The sequence below is a fragment of the Xylocopa sonorina genome, chromosome 10 (genome assembly GCF_050948175.1).
Source record: "Xylocopa sonorina isolate GNS202 chromosome 10, iyXylSono1_principal, whole genome shotgun sequence".
In the NCBI taxonomy this organism is placed as follows: Eukaryota; Metazoa; Arthropoda; class Insecta; order Hymenoptera; family Apidae; genus Xylocopa; species Xylocopa sonorina.
In genome coordinates this window covers 7816981-7839363 of record NC_135202.1, presented here as the reverse complement: position 1 = coordinate 7839363, position 22383 = coordinate 7816981, and the positions used below count along the sequence as shown (strand labels likewise).

Genomic DNA, 22383 nt, shown 5'->3' with positions numbered 1-22383 from the left:
AGTGATGCCCGCGGATTACCGATTTTGACAAGCAACCCGGTAAGACGAGACACGTTGATATACGAGTAGGCCGGGTCCTGGCTCTCGAACAGGATTGCGCGCAGCGAAATCAAGGGAGCCGGGATAGCTAAACGGACATCAGACTGATCGGAACCATGGCCGATCACGGCTGTGACGCGAGCAAGGGAGAAAGAGGAGACGGGCTTACGGCTAACAGGGGTCGTTGCCCGGATTTAGCTCCGCGCGTCCTTCGCGTTTGACCTCGCCTCCTGTCCCTCGTCCCTGGATCACCCTCGCTGTCCTCTCGCCTCGATACGACCGTCTAAAAATGCAAATCTTCGCCGCGCACCTCGCGACTCGTAGCTACGTTTCGATAGGGGTTGGTGGGAAAAAGTAGCGCTGGATAAAATCTGAAGTTCGCAGCGAAATCTGAAGTCTCGCCTCTGTTCAACATGAAATATCGTCAGATCTTAATAACGTTTACAACGAACACGTAATCTGAAACTGGGTCGAAACGAGAGTCATCTAATTGGACCAAGTCGCCCTTTCTGGTAAAATCTATTCGCGCGAGGGTGCACGGGCCCCGCGTGGTATCCGAGGGACGCCATCATGGCGAACGGCGAACAGAATTCTATTCTAAATACCGTGGCGGTAATTCGCGCGGACTTTGCGTCGCGTTTTCCAGTAACGAGCTGCAGAAGGCATGCGTGTCTAGGTATATCTTCTTACCGCGGCTGAAGCCTGCCGCGCGGATGTCGTGTCCCGGCGAGGAACAAATAGGCGGTCTGATACCGTTTATTTGAGAACGCCCCGGTGGCTGGAGAAGTTCGAAAGTGGAATTGAAAGTAAAGCGGCGCGGCACGTAAACTATGTTCACCACTTCCAGCCGTTTGCCGTTGGAATCGTGAGTGGCGTTCCTCCTCCTCCTCCTCCTGCAAACCCCTTTTTTCGTCCCTCTCGTTTCCGGAACGATTCATTCGCGGCGAATTAACGCTAGCCCGAGAGGATCGCCAGTTACGAACCGATGCCACGGAGAGGAGCTGGTCGTACGAACGACGTTGTCACACTGGCCGCCTCTATTAACATAAATACAATTTTGCAGCGGCGAGAAGGGGACTCAGAAGGGTTGAAACGAACGGACGAAGGTTCTCCTACCTCTTTCTTCTCGACGCGCGTCTCTCTCGCGCGCGATCCCTCCCTATCCCCCGTCCAAAGCTTTATTTTATTTCCTCCATTGTTTCCACTCCTCGTGGGCATCACCCTCACGTAGTCCTCCTCGTTTCCCACTCACACGAGCACAGCGGAGCCTGCACGAACACCCCCACGGCGATGCTCGACACACGTACGTCGAGCATCGAGATCCCTTTTCTCGGTTAGCTCCTAGCCCCGTGGAACGTCGGCGTTATTTTGCTAGGTGGCCCACCCTCTTTGTTTCGGTCCAGCCTATTGAACCGCGGCCGAGATAATACGCCCTACAGACCTTTCGCGCACGACACGTTACTTCGAAACAAACCCGCCGCTCTCACCTCCCAATAATCCCCGGTTTTATCCGAACATCTAACCGGCTGCGCCCGCCTGAAACCGCCCGTTTCCTTCGAGCGATCGCGTTCAATTCAATCGGCACGTACTTTACGCTTGATATGAAATAATCGCGGCGAAGTTTGTTTGCCCACGGACGGTTTATCCCTTTCCCCAGAGCAGCTCGAATAAATCGGAATCGGATTGCCGTTCGATCGGTTGGCTCGCTTTTGATCGGACAGGTGGACAGTTCGTGGTACTTGGATGTTCTTTGCAAATGTTTGTGTCTCTCTCTCTTTCTCTCTCTGTGTGATAAGATATTTAAAATTTGTCCTCAAATTCGAGCTCGTTCTTGCGGATCGTATTACATGCGCGGTACGAAACTTGCAGTGCTCGGATAGTTTAAGTAAAAGAATTCAAGAACGTAACTGTAGAATTGAAATTTGGATAGAATTCAAGAGCTACATATCACGCAGAAAGTTGCGATAAAGTAGCGAATCTACGATCCCGTTGGTGGAAGAGAACTCAGCTTGAAACGCTTCTCTAGCGACTGTCAAAGCATAATAAATGAAGTATCCCTCGACCCATTTATTTCCGTTTCGAATATTGATAAACTCGCGCGAAATGAAAAGCGACGCGTCGATACCTCCGTATCCTTTCTATGTAACCTTCTGTCGAGTAAATCCCAGACAGCGCGCCTAACTCGATCTTCAATTTTAATCCGTCGAGAGGCTCGACGAAATCTCGACGTCCGCTTCGAACCAGCGAGACAGACGCCGCCCCAAAACTTGTTCATTCGCAACCGATTGTAATCGTGTCGGCTGAGTATCGGAGGCGTAATTTGGATGAGCAATTTCCAGGGTTCGAAGTAGCCTCGCAGGTATTAGCAGACCGCGAGCTTATGTATCTCGGAGTAAATTCCGAACTGCAGGGTATTTAGGATAATATTATGCCGTGCTGACATCTTTGGTGTTAGTCAGGGCCGTCCGTAACCCGACGCCTGGCTGCGGAGCCCACCCCACGGCTTCCTGCGCCCTTCGCTCCACACGGTCGAGGCTCGAGCAACGTCGATAGCGGAGAGCCCCGAGATCCTGCGGTCACCCTTTACAGGAATAGCCAAAGGAGTCGGTTGCCTCGTTGGAAAGAACGGGAGACCCGTAACAGGCGGGCAAAGGAACGGGATAGAGGGGATAGAGCGAGCCTAACCTTCCCATGGAAGACTAGGGAAACCGACTGACCGAACACCACGCCTTAGCAAGCTCCCGCGGCCGCGTTTACGGGGCTTTCAAATTAAGGCACAATTTCGTCCAAGAAGCCGCGATCTGAATTAACGAGACCAGACGGGATGAACGCACCTGTACCTGGTGCTTGTCCCAAAACGGCTTACAGGATAGACGTGTTAGCGTGGCTTTCACGTATCTCGTGAAACGCGAGGTACCATTATCGATATGATGGACGTGGAGCTGAACTGGATCGAGAGCTGTAGTGGAGGAAGAGTTGTTTCAGTGAGGCTTTTGGATAGTTAATCGGAAGTGTGTTTGGTTTTTTTGTATGATTCACGTGTATGGGTTGTTGAATAAGAGAGAGAGAGAGAGAGAGGATTAAATGGAAGTTCGTTGCGTTTAATTGCAGGATATTCCTCGTTGCATTCACTTAGCTGCAGCAAAATAGAAGCAAATATTTCAGCTAGATAATAGGAGAAGTGTTCGTAGTAATAAAAACGTATGTCGCGTTGCATTAAAAATAGGAATGAGTAGGATATCCTCCTGCCCCAGAAAGCCTGGAAATGGAGCACATTTGTCACATAAAGGTCCCGGGGGGACCTTAAAATACTAAAAACCGAGTTCTGTCGCAATCCTTAATCGCTCCCGGAAAACAGTTCGCGCGGTTCATTGAGCGCGGAATGTACAACGGACGAGAGAAAAAAAAAAAAAATACTGGAGAGCTACAATTTTCGAATTCGATCGCCACGGAACCGCGAACAGCCACGAGAAACCAGCGTTGACAAACGCGAAGAAAATCGTCGCGCATATTTCTCATCGCGAAAAAGAGAGGGAAAGAGAGAGAAAGCAGAAAAAAAAAGAACAGAGCGGCATGCACGGGAAAGCGGTCTCGCGTATTTCTAACCCCGTTTCGAGACGTCGGTTGAATTTATCGCCGCAACATAAATACCGGCCGTACTTCACATACCGCGCGTAAGAAGTTCGTATATGCGCGAAGACATCGGGGCGTAGCCATTTAAAGATGAAAGGTCTTCCGGTAACGTAACCTCTGTAATATACTGCGCGGCGCACGGCAGCCCTCGCGTTATTAAATTTTCGACCCCGCCGGCCACGCGCTGCCCTAAATTTTCCATTCATCGAATCGTCATCGCGCGGGAATTATTCACGGACGGATACACCCTTATCGCGTACGCGAGTGTATTACGCGAGGCATGAAGCTTCGTCTAGATCGCTCGAGTTCCTCGAAATTCAGCTGCATCGACTTTCGTGTTCGCTATCCGCGTGTATCGTGTACGTTCGTCGGGTTACTCGAAGTTCACGTGGCGCGAGTTCGTAAAATACGCCAGATTAAGGGACGCCGTTGGAACAAGCTCGACGGTTAAGATTCGAGAAGATACTTGGCGCGAGGTGTAACAAGTCTACGAGGACGTGTCGATTTAATCTCGCCTCGATACTCGTCGCTCGATCGTAAGGAAGTCTGACGCGTCGTTTAAAAATTTCACGGCCCCGCGACTCCCGCCGGTGTTATTCGCAGAGGGTGCGTGAACGTCGAGAGCGAGGCGATGAAACGTGTACAGAGCGCGCAGCGATTAAACGCGCCACGATCTTTGAGAAAAAATTGCTGCCAGCATGGACGTTGCAGGGGAGCCGTGGAAGAGGAGTTTAGCAGGCTGAAGTCCGCGGCAACAGCGGTTGTTGTATAATATTCGAAACAGAAAAACGTCGGGTTCAACGACGGGGGTTGCGCGCGAGGCTTGGAGGCTCGTTCGCGGGGTTCCAGCTTGAACACGTCGGCACGCTACGGCGCGCTCGCGTCAAAAATGCACGAAATGATATAATTTTCGTTTAATTAAAACTGTAATAACAGTTTCGACTGCATTCCGCCAGGCGAGCATTAAAATATACGAGGCTGCCGGCATCCCCAACGCCGAGAGAACGCTGCGAGTGGGTAAGGCAGGGTAAAAAGTCAGTCGATGAAAAGGTGGGCGAAAAGGGCCGCCAGGGAAGGGCCACGAAACCCGCCTTAATACTTCCGACCCTTTGTCCTCCCCTCCGTCGTTGCTCTATATATTATGCGCGATATTTTAATTACAGTGACGGGGCGCGCGGGGCTCCTTTCATTGACTAGGACGGCTGCCAGTCGGTTTCTCGCGTTCTCCAGGAAGTGGAGGAAAAGTGTACCACTCGAAGCGTCCTCTGACGACTGCTCGCGAGACCTCTCGCGAGACATTGGTAAACCGTGCAGAAATGTCTCGAGCCGCGAGGTGTAATTTGGCACGTCCCACGGCGATCTTCCAACCATCCGTCTCGCGAACGGAACGGCGAGCGTGTCCGATTGTTTTCGATTCTTTTAATTAAACAGAACACGCTTGGCGTTCGCGAACAAGCGAGGGGCAAAAGGTGAAACGGGGGAAGTTTGAGCAAGCTCGGTGGTTCGACGAGCGCGGGGGTGCGCGCAGAGCCACGGAGGCGAGAAAGGCGACGAGAATGGAAAATAAACGTAGCTATGATGCCTGGAGTTTGAAACAATTAACATAATAAAGGGAAGGGAGGCCGGCGAGGGACGGTCGGAAGGGCGGGATACGATCCAGCCAAGAGCGGACGCAAAACGCGAGCGCGTTTCTCTTGAGATTTTGGCACTGTTTCCAGCGACGGTGGTAGCGCCTATTCCAAGGCTGCGGTATTTGAAAACATCTCCCGACCGGCGTAAACGAATCCGACGTGAACGGTTGAAGGATCGCTTCGTGTGAAACTTTCCCTTATCGTGCAGCAATTTTTTTCTTACAAAAACATCGCTCGTAATAAGTATCGTCGCGAATCTGCACGCTCGACGCCTTTTACCGTGTTAGAAAGGAAGCTTGTCTCGTATTACTAGCATTTTTGTGGAGAAAAAAGTTATCGCGATCGTTCTTGTGCGAAAATATCGAATTGATTCGATAATCAATAGCGTAATTCCCATTACGATAATAAATCTATTAAGAAAGAATGTTAAATTACGTATATAATTTGAAAACGATTTTCACTTAAGCAAGAAAGATTTCAAGATACTTTTCTCGAGACTTCTGGCACTGAAGTGCTTCTTGGTTTGAATGGTACACATATATTTACCCTGAGAAGCGTTTCTGTCTGCAGTCAGAAATACTGTGCGCCTCGAGAAATGTTTCGTTCGCAAAAAAGGGCTGCGATTAAATAAAGTTAAACTGACGTGAAAGTCGCTCGATCCTCGATACGAGGGTTTACGCGTTCGCGTATTCGCGGAGCGTTTCGCTAGAAAATCGCAGCGTTCCGTGAAAGATTGGAGATCGGGGATCTTTATTCTGTCCGTAGCGGCGGGGAACGGCGGCGGCCCTGTTTGTCTCGTTGTATATGCACGCTGACGGATCAAGCGAGAGAACATTTTCCGCGTGGCGCGTTTTCAAAGCGCGACGATTCAAAGCGTCTCCCGATGTCTTTCGCTGTTTTCCACCGTCGCCATCGTAGCGGCGCGGCTTATTTGATTAAGGCGCATTGAAGGCGCCGCGCGCATAATCGTATAAATTGCTTTTGATGCGAGAAAGCGCGAGGCTCTCGCAGTTCCGTCTGCGCGGTTGAAAGTTTCACGCCCTTCTTTCCGTGCCCACCCCATCCGCACTTTCCGTCGCCGTCGCCTCCTCGAGCCTTCCCTCGAACATCTCCGCGACGCGCAATATTGTCACGCGAAAAAACAAAATACAGTAGCTGCCAGAGTGTTCCCGCCGTCGAAGCAATAAATATGATAAGAAACAGTATTCGAGGAAGAGGCGAAAGAAATATAATATTAGAAATCGTTGGGGGTGCGCGATGAATCGATGCACGCCTCGAATAAAAATTTTACCAGGCGCGATTAAAATATAACGGTACGAAGCGATGTTAATAATCCCAACGAAATAATTGCAGCCGTGATAAGTGACGTATTCGAGTAGAAATTTTTAGGGGAACGTCACGCGATTAAATTTACTATTTTGATAACGCTGACTAACCTGGTCGCTTTAAAATTAAGGTTACCAGCGAAATAAAGCTACGACTGAAGCTTGACATAAATTAACCGGTGCACGTGACTGCGATAAACATGTAACATTCTCTCATTGGTGCTAAAATATACCGAAGATTGGAACGGAAAAGCTTTTCATTCCGTTTATAGAATTCTCCAATTACGATTCGCTTACCCGACACATTTCCACGATGGGGATTCGAATATTTTCTGTTATAAGATATTTCTAAAATATACAGACAATTCTCGAATTAATTTCACTGTGAGGCGAATAACGACGAACAGTAGTTACATTTACGCAATGAAAAATAATCAGACGCTCGTGATTGCGTTTTAATGATTCTATATCGGTTTCGATTAATTAATTTCGATGGTTCACCGTCGAGAATATGAAAACGTATTTACGGTACGCAAGTGCAGGGACGCGAAACGCGACGGTGGAAGAAAATAATAGACGCGAAACATATTCGAACGACACGTCACGTCTGGCTATACACAGACTGTATCTACTTGCCGTAGTTACGCACCCAGCTAAGTGGAACGAGGCGTTACGTTCAGACGTCGCTGTTCCGGTAACACAATTCAGAAGGGAGTTCTCTCCGAGGACTTTCACCGTATTAACCCAATATCAGCCATACGCTTTAGAATCAGGTTAACAACCCTCTAATTTCAGACTTCTCCCTGCGCCAGCCTAAAGAGTTCGATCATCCCCTTATTTATTTATCAGTTCCACCAAACAATTTACTCGCAGCCTAACAAATAAAAAATCTTTCTTTAAATGGCACAGAAGAACAATTTGCATAGAGAAATGCATCGCACGAAAATCACCGCCAAATGGAAATTGTTGAAGAGAAACAAGAACAATCGATAGGCAGATGGAGGAGAGGTTTTTTCCTTGGTGAAAGCCGGTCAAATTGCCGTTTCCCGGCCGATTCCTTCGGAACGGTGATTCATAAACATTCCACCGGCATCTGTTCGCGTCCATTAGCATTTCGTCGTGCGGTGAATCGCGGAGAGAACGGCGTGGCCCGCAGTTTGTTCCTGGTATTGCAGTTTGAGTAACGCTTCGACGATCGCGGAGGCAACCAGTCAGCCGGCGGTGTGGGAAGTATAAAATGTCAATACGTTTACCGGCGGCCCATTGTTGGGCTTGATCTATGTTTATGGGCGTTACGGGTATAGATCGCCGCCGCGTTGCACGGAGTACAACGGCGCGGAGAAAGCGCGCGAGTATCTCCTTCTGTAATGTCCCGGCCATAATGGTACAAAGGCGAGGCAAGCCGGGTTCTAACTTGCCGCGCTAAAATATACCCACGGTTCTTGCTGGATGCGCGCACAGGAACCGTGTCCTCGCGCAGGTCCTCGCGAAACTCGCGATAAGGCAGCTGGGTACAAACGTGAAACCTCTGATTACGAACCCTCGCGCGAATTCACGTCCCTCCTCATCGAAATTCGCGAGCCTTATAAAAATCTACAGAATCCTAGGAAAATTTAAAACACTTCCAAATGGGCGCCCTTCAGATTTATCAACGCAACCCTTAGCGCGACTGTTCTCCGTATCTCGTCGAGGGCAGCGTTTCATTTACCATAGTAGCCAGTTGGCAATTTTACAGGAAAAGTGGCACAAGTATCGCCATTGATCAGGCGGGCACGGGGTCGGTTGTACGCGCGTTTAAATATGCACGAAACGGTGGAAGAGAAGTTGGGAAGTCGCACGTGCAAAAAATAGCCGGGGCGGGCGATGTTAGGGGAAGTCACACTGGTCGTCGTTGCGGGAATTATGTAGATGAACCGTGCTCATTCTCGGGGTCATGGAAAAGACTCGGTGGCGGCTCCTCCGGCAAGTTGTTTGCTCAGGTCTAGGTGACAAAACGTGCAACTGCTTTCGTATAACCCGGGCGAGCGCGCGACGGGGGTGTGTGCGCGAGCGCGCGCGCGGTTGTCACGGGCTGCACGTACGCTGGGGACCGTGTAAAGGGCGCGCGAGTGTGTATAACCAGCGTCTGGCCGAAGGCGATATCGTTTACGATAATGCATGTGCCTAGCGCAGATCTCTCGGTCGAACGATCGTCCCCTTCGGCCTGCTTCCCCCTATCGTCGACTCGTTACCTTCGACTTAGCACGTTCACACGCGATATGATACTTGGACGGACGCGGCGTGCCCCCCGTCCCAACGACAGTCCTCCATCCCCCCTGGTCGATTTCGAAAAATTGAACTAGAACGGCACGAATCCACCGACGCCTTTCTCCTATCTCCGTACGTGTACCTCGCGCCGTTAGAGTATTTTCTCGCTTCGAGTTATTTCCCGGGCCCGGGTGCTCGATGCTATCCGGCACGTAGCAGAAAATTGCCGAGGGGCGGAAGGGGGCGGGTAGAGAGAGGCAGCGCGGAAAAAAGGAATTGTGCTGCTCGTTCGCTTTGTTCGGTATATCGCGAGCAGGTTCGACGAGGCGGAGGGTTGGGCTCAGAGGCGACGTGGACCCCGCCGAGGGAGCGAAACCTGATTTAGGACTGCGGTCCAGAAATCTCCCGGGGGACCGTGCGAGCTGACCACTGCGCACTCGCCTCGCTTTCCACCGTTCCTCCGAGTGCGATCCTCACCCTGCCACCGGCAACGATTCGCCGGTGACTCCTCCGTGTCCCACGTCCAACGTCCTCGTGTCCCTCGACGCCAACAAGTGCGACTCTTTACCAACATCGCGGTCCGCGAATGCGACCGGAATACTAAGGAACCCTCGCCCCTGGCCGTTGTACCGGAATTTATTTAAAAACAAACGGAATCGCGTATAATGTCGGATAAATGTTGACCAGCGAGACGGTTGGAGAGGCGCGCGTGCATCTTTTCCACGGTCGTCGTTTCGTCGAATATCTATTTTTTTTTTTTTTTCTTTTTTTGTCAACAAAGGAAACGAGGAGGAAATTTTCGGTCACCGCCGTCGCGAAACTTTCAGCCTGGTCGAATCTTGACATCGTACACCGATGCAGATAACAAATATTGTTTCTGCTCGTATAATATCGAATCCCCGCGGTCCTCCGTCGAGCGTATCCCTGTAAACCCCAAAGCGAAAGGGAGGCTCCTCCCGGCTAGGGGAGAAGTTTTAGGCAAGAGCCAAGGAAAAGATAGAAATGAAGGGAGAGGGAGGCAGAAGGACCGCTCCTGGCACAGCCTGGCGTGTAGGTTACTACGTGCTTGCTCGTCGGGGCATCCCGTGACCGTGGTCTGGCTTAAGGATTCGGGTCAGGCTGTAACCTACCTCGATTGCAAATACAAGGGGGAAACACTCTTGGAAGCGCTGCCAAAACCAAAACTCAAGTGCCATTGGCTACGGCACCCGTATACCACCGCGAGAACGCAAAAATTTAATCGCCTTCGTCCACGACTCATTTGCTGCCTCCTCGCGCTCCGGCTAATATCAATTCGTGTAAAAGAAGCTGCCACCGTGCCAGACGAGGGTACACGCGGGGCGGACAATGATTCGAAGAGGAAGCGGACGTTCCCCCTGGCTAGCTTCTTTCTCGATTAACCGAGATACTTGTTCCGCTGGTGCGACGAGTCCGCGGCTACCAGACGCAACTCGTTGGATACTTTAAGAGACGATTTCTCGTATAATTCTTGGGATTTTTGTGACATGGATATGTTGGATTGGCAAGAGAGTATTTGTAGGTGGTCACGCGTAACGTTACGACTGCTTTGCAAGACTTTCATGAGCGTTATCATCTTTTCTTTCTAACATTTGTTATCAGCCACACTTAGGGTTGGTTACAAGCAAGTTGTGGCTAGAATATATAGTTGATTCAAGCTTACTTTTCGCGTATAAAAAACAAGTTTTATCTCGCAAAACCGAAAATACTTTCTTGCCAATCGAGTACTTCAGAATTTTTTCCAGACTACGAGCGTCGAGATTGTTTCCAACCGTCCAACCAGCTCAAAGTAGAAAGAGTCAACGACACTCGTCCCCCTTTGTATCTCTCTTGAAAAGTTCACCGAAGCATCGAACAATTGCTTTCTCTCGTTCGAAGTAAACACCGTGAGAAAGTTTCACAGAAATATCGGGAGGATCGAAGAAGAATGCCGTACAAACTGGGTAATTGCGCGAGATGTATCACCAGAAGCGTCACACGCTAACGACGCGCATAAAGCGAGCTACCTTCCTCGGCTACAGCGAGACGTCCTCCATGGCGAAAAGGGATGGATGCCGCGGCGACGTCACGGAAAAATAGCACGCCTTTTGTCACCGGATATGAATCCTATTGAGCATACTTGGAATATGCTTGGGGGATTCGGTACTGGCGCAAGAATGCACCCCCGATGCGACGAAAGCTCGTTGCTTAGGCACTGAAGAATGGCCCGACATACCACAACGAGCTTTCCGCGATCTTTTAGCGAACCGTGCATTCCCGTCTTATTACGAGTGTAAAAATATCAAATTCCACCGGGTGAACACCCGACATATTAGAACCCACTACTCCAATTCCTTCCGTTTCGCGTCGAGATCCTTCATCCCCCATTCAGTGCCCTCGTCTCGTCGTTCGATTATTCGTAATCTCGATAACGGACAGCGTTTCGTACCGAGCAAGCTCTTGGAACGATTAGCCAGGGAACCTGATACGTGGAAAAGTTTTCCAGCCGCTTAGACGCGTATCGTATACCGTTTTGAAGGGGGAAAACAGGAGCGTCTATCGTACTCGCTGGCATGATTCTCACGGAACATCAGCGTTGCGCCTCGAAACTTTCCATCGAACAAAGGATCCCCGACACAAAGCCCTCGATCCCGTGTTCGCCGGAGCGTCAGCGTCCGTGCAAGGAAATTCGTGTACCTGGTTGATAAAGGTAGAGGTCCGCGGCGCGCGGCCACACGATCGCCGAGCGCTCCACGCTGCCTGCTTGATTCCGCGTGCCTGCGGATCCGCGAAATCCTACGAAGTATCGGGAACCGGATGACTCTCTCGCGGCGTCTCGTCCCAGCAGCGTCCCAGTCGCTCGTTCACGAGTCTTCCTCGTCTTCTTCGACAGCGTCTGCAGCACAACGACGATGCACCGTCATCCCTCTCCTCCTAGTCGCGACATGAAAATGGTAGACACGCGCTAGCGATCCTCGACACCAGGACGGAAGAATCGTTCGACGGACTGTCTCGTATCTCCCTTCTTCCACACTCTTCCTCTACCCCTTCACTCGACCGGACACTGGTACACGTTCGACGTGGCAATGTCGTTACGTAGCATCAATAAAAATTCAACAACCACTACGACGACCGCGGTAACTCTGATCGCCGCGTAACCACCGATTGAAACGCGAGGAACATCCGTGGGTCTGTCGCGAGCACGTCCGCTAGAGGAACGTCGCCGGTACGAGGACCACGTGAGCCAGGATTCGATCGGATCCGAATCCACGTGTCGTCGATCGCGTACAGCCGGTCAGCCTGACGAGACGAAATCCATAAATATATCGCTACCACCCGAACGATCCTCGCGACGCGGAGCAAAACGTCGGCTGACACGCGCGTCTACCGGCTTCGATCGCGGAACATCGAGAGAGCGACACTTGGCGAGCGGTCCGGTGGAGGTCTCGATTCCCCGTTTTCCTGCGGCGCGCAGTCAGTACTGGTAGCGGGTGTTGCACGTGTATCACCAAAATATCAATAACAACAACAATAACAATAACAGCACTGTATCACGATAGGGGGTGCACCGGTGAACCCTCTGACGGAATCGTTCTTCCGCTAGCTCCGCAGCAGACGCTCCTCGTGCTAGGTGTCAGCCCCCACGGAGATGCTGGTACCGCCGGTGAGAGCGTCGACCGCGTGGCTACCGACCGTGTTCCTCCTCGACGTAGTCGTACTCATCAAGAACGGAATTCGTCACCCTGTCGATCGAGGCTGAAGAGAGCGGAGACCCCGTTCACCAACCCGCGCGCGTAACAACCGTCGACTGTCTCCTGTGACGGGAACGAACCGCGTCCGTCTTCCGGCGCGCTCGAGCCAAAACGCGTTGATCGAATCTCGTGTTCCCGACGTGCCCGTCGCGATATCTGTCCCGGCGATCACTGGAGGACCCGGCGAAACGATAGAAGAAGGCAGGGGACGAGTGCGCGCGCGAGTGTGTGCGTGTCTCTGTGGCGCGTGTCCGAGTGTGTGCGTGTCGCGCGGTGACAAACAACGCGGACTGTCCAGCTGATCGGTATGACGTGAGAAAACTCGTTCACTCAGCAACTGTGCTGCCTTCTTTGCCAAAACGTGGAGATGGTGTACACTGCGGTCGCTCTCCGCACACTGAGGGTAGCTGACGTCATGAACCCACCACGCGGAGGTGGTCTCGCGAGCGAGGGTTTCGCGCCGGCGCCTGCGGCCGCTGCAATCCCTATAGATACAACCACCAGTATACCTCTCTCTCTGTGCCGGTACACCGCCGGTCGCTTATATATATAACAGGCCGCCTACGTCGACGGTTCGACTCTCGTTTCTAGCTACGACCAGAAACCGAGTAACGGTTTTACCGTCGACGGAGGAGCTAACACCTAATGGAGTTTTACGTTACGCAACGTTGGACACGGTCAAAGAGGGCAAGCGCGCGCACCGAGACAGGCGGCCAACCTTGCGGATCGAGGGAAACCGAGGGGTGGTCCACGTGAATATTATAGCCGGCAGTAATTCGCTGATTCGACCGTCGCCGATGGCTGCAACAGCTGGTATTATTTTAGTCCGTCGATCGTACGGAACTGTATTCTTTTTCGTCCCCCGTTTCGGATGTGGAGTATGTTAAATCGTCGAGGAGGCGGGTGTATCGAGTCCTTTAGGGGCGATCGCGTTCGTCGCGCTTGCCACGCGAAATTTTGAGTTCGACGGTGAGAGCGTCGAACGAGGGGGTGGTTAATCGATGGCGCGTTTAACGTAGTCGTGTCTGTCTCATTTTTTGTCTCATTTCGATTTTCCGTGCGTTAAGCGATAGATTGAAGCGGGTTCTGATTGGTTGAACTGTATCTTGGAGGCTGTCGCGATTTTAAGGACGCTGATTTCGAATTTCAAATTGTTCGCTATTTCTTACTTGTGATCGAAGTGAGGGATAGAAAAAAATCGAGATTACAGCGCGAGAATCAATTGAGAAACCGTGGAGACGAATGACTTACAATTACTATCTATTATGTTATCCTCGCGACTTCCTCCATATCGACCCTCTTCAACTTTTTCCGCGTAGCCGCGAAAAAATCGAACGCTGGATAAAGATCGCACGGGAGCGCCCCTCCCGCGGTGATACCGGTGATCCTTAAGGTGATTTCTCACAGACGGGAAACCGCGAGCGAGGGATTTCAAAGAGAAAACTCGCAAGTCCCCTCGGACCGTCGTTACGGGTAGAAAGTTTCGATGGAAGTTGCGGCCTAACTCCGTTAACTCCCGCGGAAGACGATGGAGAAATCGACAAATCCAAGACGAGGGATCGGCGCAAACGTCGAGACTTTTTTTTGCGGATTTTTCGATTCAGATATCGCGACGAACGGGGAATCGTATCGGTTCGCTGCGTGGAACGCCGACGGATTCTCTCTCTGTGAACGCCTGCGTATCCTTGAACGTTCGAGGACGCGTCGTTCGACGAAACGGGCGAGTAACGCGCGAGCGAACGGGGTTAGCGACTGATACCACGAGTTTTCTACTCGTTATACGCGGAGTACCCGGTTTAGAGGTGCATGTCAGTTAGTATGTAGGTTGATGCAGTAGGAACAGAAGAGAGCGAAGGGGTGAGCGGACGAGAAGAGCGGACGGAAAGCGAAAGAGACAAACACAGCGGGGGCGCAGAAAGGGATGGAAGGGAAAGGACGGTGGAAAGAAAGGCAGAAAGAAAGGAAGAAAGAAAGGGAACGGCCGCCCGTCAATCTCTTTCTGGTCCCGTCTCGCTCGTTCTTGCTCCCTTCCTCTCTCGCTCTTGGTCGTTGGTGGTATTGGGTGGGCTGATGGTAGGAGGTGGATGGAAATCAATAGCCCTGAATAATGAACCCCAAGGCAGCACCCTCGCTCCGCTCTCCACGGTCTGGAGCAGTCTCTCATGCATCCTCTCATTCCAAACTGAGAGAGAGGAAGCAATTCTCTCTCCGTCCCGTACTTTCGTTTTCTCTGCCCGTCTCACCTCTTCCTCCTTCGATCTCCTTCACCTCTCTGCGCCAACCGAGGGCCTACCCGATCCCTTCTCCGTCTCAACACCCGAAAGGAGGTGTTTGTGTCCTCTCCTAGTCCCCAACTTTGCTACGAGACCCCCTCGAACCCAATTCGGATAACCGACGGAAGAGGAGGAGGAGCAGGAGGACACGGAAAATGATTACCCTCCGCCTCTTTCTCCTTCGCCTCCTCCGCCTCTTTCTCCGCCGGCGGATCGATGCTCGTCGAGCACCTTGGTTCGTGATTCTCGTGGATTCGGATCAATATCTACTTTAGCATTGCAATAAAATGGTCGGACACCGCGCGTTATGATAGCCCACTCTCTTATCCAGTATCCGCCGGGGAACCAATTCCGTGACCGCTGAATTTATTTCCTATCCGGTGTCTGAACGCGAGACGCGCGCCTCGCAGCCGCGATCTACCCAGTCGCGAGGAGGACGCGACGGCGAACGGACGGCCGCGCGCGCACAGCCAACAACGGGGATCCTTCGAGCGACGCGAGGACGCGGCACGCGCTGCACAATTAAGAGGGTAACGTCGCGATCGACGATAATTGCCACGAGCAAAGGTGGTAGTAGCAACCACGAGAAACTCGCGACGTTCTCATCCAACGGCGTCTCGATACGACGACGAACTAGAATAAATAGACTCGTCGATTTACATAGTCGTTAACGGGCATAGCTGGCAAGCCCTTATCGGCTCCTGAACCTCCTGACCTAGCCAACGCGTCCCATGTTATTCCTGCCGGCAGCCTCCGTCCTCTGCACCTCTGTGCAACTCGAAGGCCCTTCCTCCCCTGTACACCAACCTCGGATCCTTATCCAGAAGGGGGACGCTTATTAAAGATCGATCTGGGACACTGCAGCAATTCTTGGATACTTTAACCAATTGAAAGCGGGGCTGGATAGCCGAGAACGTTGGCCTGAATGCGGACCCTCGCAATTTACCGTCGCCCATGCTGCTCCTGCAGCTCCTCGCAGCTTCAACGGTGCATCCCTAACGACGGCTAAGAGCTACAGTTTAACGACATTTACAATTTAGATACAGCTCGAGTGTCGGCCCTGGGTACTCCCCTTTATTCCCCCGCCGGATGATTTCGTTATTAAAAGTATTCGATATTCCGTTTCGCGACGTATTATTGGATCCACGGACAAGCAGCCGCGCGGAATGCGTGTGCGATGAATAAAAGAATAAGCTGACGTTTACCTTGCGACCGTCTCCCTTTCCAGCGTCTCCGCCAGGATCCGTCGTCTCCTTCTGTCGCGCGGTTTTGTTTCCGTTGTCGCATTGATTGTAGCCCGCGCCGCGTTTCGGGACGATAAATCGGTACACCGACCGGGAAACGTTTTCCCTGGCAATCAAACGGATCACGGTGTCGACTGTCTTCCTCTTTCCTCCGACGAAAGAGCCGAAAGCGAATCGACGGAACAACTCCTCGTAAAGGCGGGCGGGTAACGACTATGCAAATTTCATTTGGCCCAGCCCAATTCTTCACACACGAAAGATTAAGACATTAGACCAGCCGGAGGTGGAGGAGGAGAGCGTGGTCTAAACCGGGAACCGGATATACAGGGTGTACTCGGTAAGTGAGAGTACGGCGTTCGAGTCGTTTGAGATGATTTGTTCCAAGTGTCGACAGGTATAGCTTTTTATTATAAAAGACAGCTTTGAATGTTTGGAAAATGAAGTGATATAGGTTTGTTTAAGAAGAATGAAGATCACTTGAGGAAGACGAATGTTTTGGTAATATTTGATACTATTTTGTACAGTTTATTTTAGATATATAAATTGCAATTTTGTAGAAGATATGAAGGGAATTGATTTCGTGTATGATTATTCGAAACGGGTCGAGAATCGTGGATACGCGACGCGGTACACCCAGTATAGAGCAAGAGAAGACGAACGAGGAAGCAGAAGAGGAGAGCCTTCGCCATGAGGTTCGGAACACCGACATACTTCCGCCGTCTGAATTATCCTCGTGCCTTCAACTATGCATCGCCTTCGCATGTAAACCTAAAACGATGAAGATCTTAAATTTTACACGAAATTTCCCTCGTTACCGTACATAACTCTGCATTCTAATAACCCCAACAATCTTTAACGCTCGCTGTTCTCATTCAATTCCGCGGTGCCGTTGTGTGCATCCACGCCGCGGAACAATTAAACGACTTTAATTGTATGCCAAGACGCAAACACCACTTTGAGAGATCAAAGTTTGCGACGAATTTTCCCTAGAATCACGTTTCACGTACGATATCTCCCCAACAGACAGAGCTGGAAAACTACTAGATCGTTAGACGCACATCATTTAACCAACAGTTTTATCATTAGTCGCGAAACACGGTTTCGAATTAAATGTTACAATTCCACGAAGCTAAAGAATCCTGACAGTTCCACTTTAGCGGTAATATATTCATTGCAGCTCGTAGAAGGACAAGGTACGTCTTCTAGTTACGCAGCAGACACATGCGCAATCTTCCCTAAAAGGATGTTAATAAATTAAAAAATTTAATAATGCAGGCTCTCGTAACAAAATTCACACGATACGTCCCATAAGATTCTACTCTCCCTTGAACCTTTTTCATACCTCAGAGTAACTTTCTCTCCGCATCACCTTTCGCCATTTCTAGATGTAGATGTCAACGTTCTAAAATAACCGCGTTATCCTCGCACCGAGGAGCAAGATCCGATTATCCGCCCCTAAATCCTCCGCTCGCCAGTCGAGGCTCTCTATCGCCACCGCGGAACTAGGATGCTGTTCTACGGAGGGGTGGTAGCAATTAGTTAGTTGTTCTCCGATAGAATAACTGCGGCGGATGGAGGCTGGCCTGGGTACGCCTGGTTTTCTATTCCACCGGAAACGCGTACTCTCTGTAAAAGCTTTCGGGGCAAAGAATTTCACGGCTGTTGTTCCGCCGCGAATGAACCTCGAGCGCGGCGCGGTGCGGCCTTGCGGAGGATTTCGCGTCCGCTGGAACAACGGTAGGAAATGCATCGGCAGGTTACGGCTCCCATCTAGGAGGAGGAGGACCTGCCCCCCGCAGTCCGCCACGATGGGAATTCCCATTCTTCGTGCTCGACGGCCCGGAATTTTTCCGGCAGAGTCCACCCCGGCGTCGCCGCGGAAAGTTCCTTCCTCGCGGCTGCCGTCGTCCCTCGCGAGCGTAATTTCAGTTTTGATACCCGGAGAGCAATAGCCATATGGCCGCCCACCCTTCTCGATATAATAAAAGAGGGGGAACAGAGAGGTAAGAAGGAGAAAGTGCACCGTTGAAAGGGAATAAGGTGGTCGCGCGACCTGGGGTGTCCTTTGCCACCCTTAGCAACGGCTCTCCTTGCCCCCGATCGAGACAAAGCCATTGGTATTACCTTATTTCCCCAGTGCCTTGCTCCCTTCTATCGTACAAATCCTTCTTAGGAGGGTGTTTACGCTCGCACACTCGTTACGTACAATCTGCCAAGGTATTCCTGCTAGCTTCTTTCTCGCCCTCGCCCTGCCGCGTTCTTCGCCCTGTTTATGCTGGGACAATACGCGCGCTCGTTATTTTAATGGATCCCTTTCGAAGAAGACGCTCTTCGCTGAAGAATTACTTTCGTTCGAGGTGGACGTTTAGGGTTCGATGTTTAGTGGGAGGATCCGACGATGATTGAATCGTCGCGGAAGACGCGGAGTACGCGGAGCCGCGTGATTTCCGGTGGTACGAGGCGCGCAACCCCCACAGCCGTTGCGCGGGGGATTTAACGCTCGGATTAAAAACAACAATTCCTCTATTGTCGAATCGAACACCAAAATTGTTCTGAATCCCAGCGATCTTCAATGGGCCAGAGGGCGACGCGTTCCACCGCGGATCGATCCGCGGAGGCACGAGGGACAGAGAAGGGCCAATGTAGAGAGGCCTGTGGCGAAAAAAAGTGGGATAACATACGCCCGTGCATGCAGACGAAGAGACGAGCGAGCGAACGAACGGACGGACGAACGAAATGAACGGACAGACAGCCCTCGTGAACCTCGTGTCGAGAGAGGGTGAGAGAAAAAGGAAGGAAGAGAGAAAGAGAGAGAGAGAGAGGGAGAGATTGCGGGAAAGGTTGGTAGCGGGGCTTGGTTCCCATTGTAATGGCGTGTGCCATGGTCCCCATGTGCCAACCACCCCAACAGCTGAGCCTTTTGCTACACTGCTGTTAAATACGCTGAAACGAGCAAACCGCTCGCGAGAGTTAAACTCGTAGTTATCGCTGGGCATCGATATACGTGCGCGCCGCGAATCGATGGACGCGTCCTCTTTAAATCCACTCCGGTGCACAAACGCTCGGCAATTGAAAGGAAATGATTTCATTTGGTCCTATTCCGCGGCCACCGGCCGATATCAAGATTTATATTTTAATACATTTAATTGAACGACAAAATGATATACGCCCGCCGCTTAAATTATGCCGACGGCCGCCGCGCGATTCTACCGTTCGCTGCATCTCGATACCGTTTCATTGTGAACCGTACCGTTCAATTGTATCGTGTTTCGAACACCGTCCAGACCCGCGCGTTACCAGGTTCGCGCAAATTCTGTCGCGCCCTCGCGCGTCTACGTACGCGCGTGCCTACCACCCCTCGTCGTCGTCGTCGTTAAGACCGTCAATTACCTTCTTCTAGCGATTCGGAAAAAGTTCTGGTTTTATACACCCTCGTTAATATGTTGCAACGTTGTCGCGGTGGTACGAGACACGAGAAGGGAGATAAGAGAACGGGAAAGGAATGAGGGTCGAGAGGAAGTGTCCTCGAATACCGAGGACGGAAAGTTACTAAAGTATCGTAACTACCCGGTAATTAAAGTAAGGATGCCGAAGTGGCAGCCAATGGAGCGGACGGGTGAAATAAAGGGAATGCAAAGGAGCGTCCCGACGAACAGAGCAGAGGTGGTAGTTTTCTATTTACGTTGAATTGTAACTCAATCTGTAGGGCAAAACAAATTGGTCGAGTGCCGGGGACCGGAAGGAGAGGACCGTGGCGATTGTCGAGGAAGCGGAGGGGGTTGGTGACCGAGGCTGGAGGACAGAGGGGTGTAGATAGGCGCTGGCATGATCCAGCCAGTCGATGCTGGCCGAGAGAGTTGAAGAGGTGGATATATTAGCATTCACAACAACCTTCCGTCGGTGTCGCGCGAGGGGATGAAACTGGGAGACGAGGAAGAAGCGAGAGAACGGCACGAGGATAATACCGTGGACAAGGAGGGACGACGGTTGCAACGGGGACAAGGGCCGGTGTGGAAGAGGGGAAAAGTTTCCGTTCGAAAATCGTGACAAGGGATGGGCAGCGGGAGATGGAAGAACGCGCGAGGGGGTGGGCGGCGAGGGTGGAAGCTGCGCAGCTCGAGGAATCAAAATATAATTACACGAAGACAGGCCGTAACACGGAGACAGAATCGCGGAGAAATAGACGGGTCTCATTAAAATTGGAGAGCTGTTTCGAAACTACAAGACTGCCGTGTCGGTTGCAGCCTCGTCGCTGTTGAGCACTACCTTTCCCTAACTCGAGCCCTTGCCACCACCGCCCTCCCCTCCTATCCTCGGCTATGTATCCTGTGACCAAGCCTTCAGTCATCTCCCGCCTCTCACCCCGCGAATATGTTTTGAACGAAAAAAAACTTCAACGGTGGTGTTACGGGCTGCGTATTGAAAAAAACCGCGGTGGATGGAAAATAAAGGGAAACACGGGCCGCTGAATGAAGCCTCGCGGCTTTCAGATGTGCATTTTAATGAACCCGTCGACATCGTCGGACCGGCGACGTTATCAAGTGACAACAACTTCTGTGTAAGTAGTTAGGGCCAATCGCCTTTTTGCCCCGTCTCAACGGCCGCCGCGATACCATCGTTTCAACCCTCCCACGTGAAACGAACTCGACGCGCGCGGCCGCCCTCGCGCCCTGTATTTGACTTGGCGAATGTCAACGCGAACGAGCAGATTTCGTTCGTTTGTTGGCGAAGTGACCACCGATTGTTCCAGCGGAACGGGCCGTCGAAACCGCCAGGACTTGTTTATCGGAACGCTTCGAATTACGGGCATCGTTAACAGGTACGATACGCTGGAAATCGTTTCATAATAGCCTGGCCGTCGTTTCAACGGCTTGCGAGACCATCTTCCATCGAGATTCTACCGAGAGGCGCGAACGGAAATATTTCCAGGAGCGTAGGCGACGCGCAAATATCTTTATGTTTGCGTGAGCGTTAATTGCGAAGCACGTAATCCGATTTAAATGCTGGTAATTACGATAACCCAGATAGATAGTTTCGCGAGGATAATCCAGACAAAAAACGACGCGTTGTCGGAGAACAAGTGAAGGTTAAACTATCTACGAGAATATTTAACGCTTAACCGGCTATTTAGATGTCCGCATTGTAGTAGAAGCATACAGCGTGAGCTGCGAAACGTGGGATTAAATCGTGTCGAAGAAAATTTCCCTGTACAGTCGTTTTCCAAATTACAGAGTTTTATCGTACGAGAAAATTGAGGGTCGCCTGGAACATTTTAGAAAGAAATTTTCGCAAATGTTCCTTAAAGCTTCTATCGCTGAACTTTATCCGATCGCGTACAGTGACACACCCTGTATCTCTCGTTAAACGGGTCCGTTTAATCTTATCGCGAGCGTACGCACGTACGCGCACGCCTTCGCCGCAGTCATCGAGGCAGGGAAATATTGTCGATTCGCGTAGCAGGCGCGAACCGTGGCAAAGTTGGAAGCGAGAATAATTCGAAAGATTAACGAGCTATTTCCCGGCAAAAACTCGAACCGCCATTCGTCAACCATAAATTTCGCATGCCTACGAAAATAAAAATGCGCGCCGCCCAACGCCGCGCCGGACTTCTGTGCGGCTTATCGGCCGGATATTTATTGTAAAATACCAGCATTCCTGACTACGGTCAGGCGAGCGGATTACGGCCATTTTTCCTACAAATTAAATAAACGGAAGCCGCTGAAGGATACCGTCGGCGATACGGGACTTCCAAGAATTATTTATCAAAATCAACCGTCCTTACACGATAAAATCAACGTTGATCCATTGCCTGAATATTTCACGATCGTACCCCGGCATTACTGTTATCGATCAAAAGTCAAACGGCGCCGCGTGCCCACCGGCGGAAAGCGCAAAAAAAAAACTACACACACACACACACACACACTAACACACACCCAAAAAGAAGAGGGTCGAGTTTTATAATAACGAAGCGATATCATCGGAGCTAAAATTCCGAATAAAATCGTTCAAAAGCCGGATACTTTCCGGCTGATGCACAATTCATGAAGACAATCCGCGCCCGGCTACCCGAACATTGTCTCATTTTTCCAAATGCCTTTATAATATCCCGAGCTCCGCGCGCGCGAAGCTACGCGTCACCGGGGAGAGAGACCTCTCCGGCTCTCAACCCCCTTCGAGAACCGCTCGTCCCTTCCGCGTTCCTGTTTCGTTTATACGAAAGGTATCGCATAACCGACCCC

General features: G+C 51.2%; 1 protein-coding gene across 7 annotated transcripts in view; it reads right to left on the bottom strand.

Moving 5' to 3' along the window:
• Nucleotides 1-22383, bottom strand: part of Bru3 (CUGBP Elav-like family member bruno 3) — a 570754-nt gene that overhangs the window by 547002 nt on the left and 1369 nt on the right. The window contains exon 1 of one of the 7 annotated variants that reach the window (XM_076903224.1): nt 11570-11789. The exons of the other annotated variants lie outside the window; for them this stretch is intronic. The gene's annotated coding sequence lies outside the window, so the exon portion shown is untranslated. Of the gene's footprint in view, nt 1-11569; nt 11790-22383 lie in introns of those variants that run through there. 7 annotated transcript variants of the gene reach the window in all.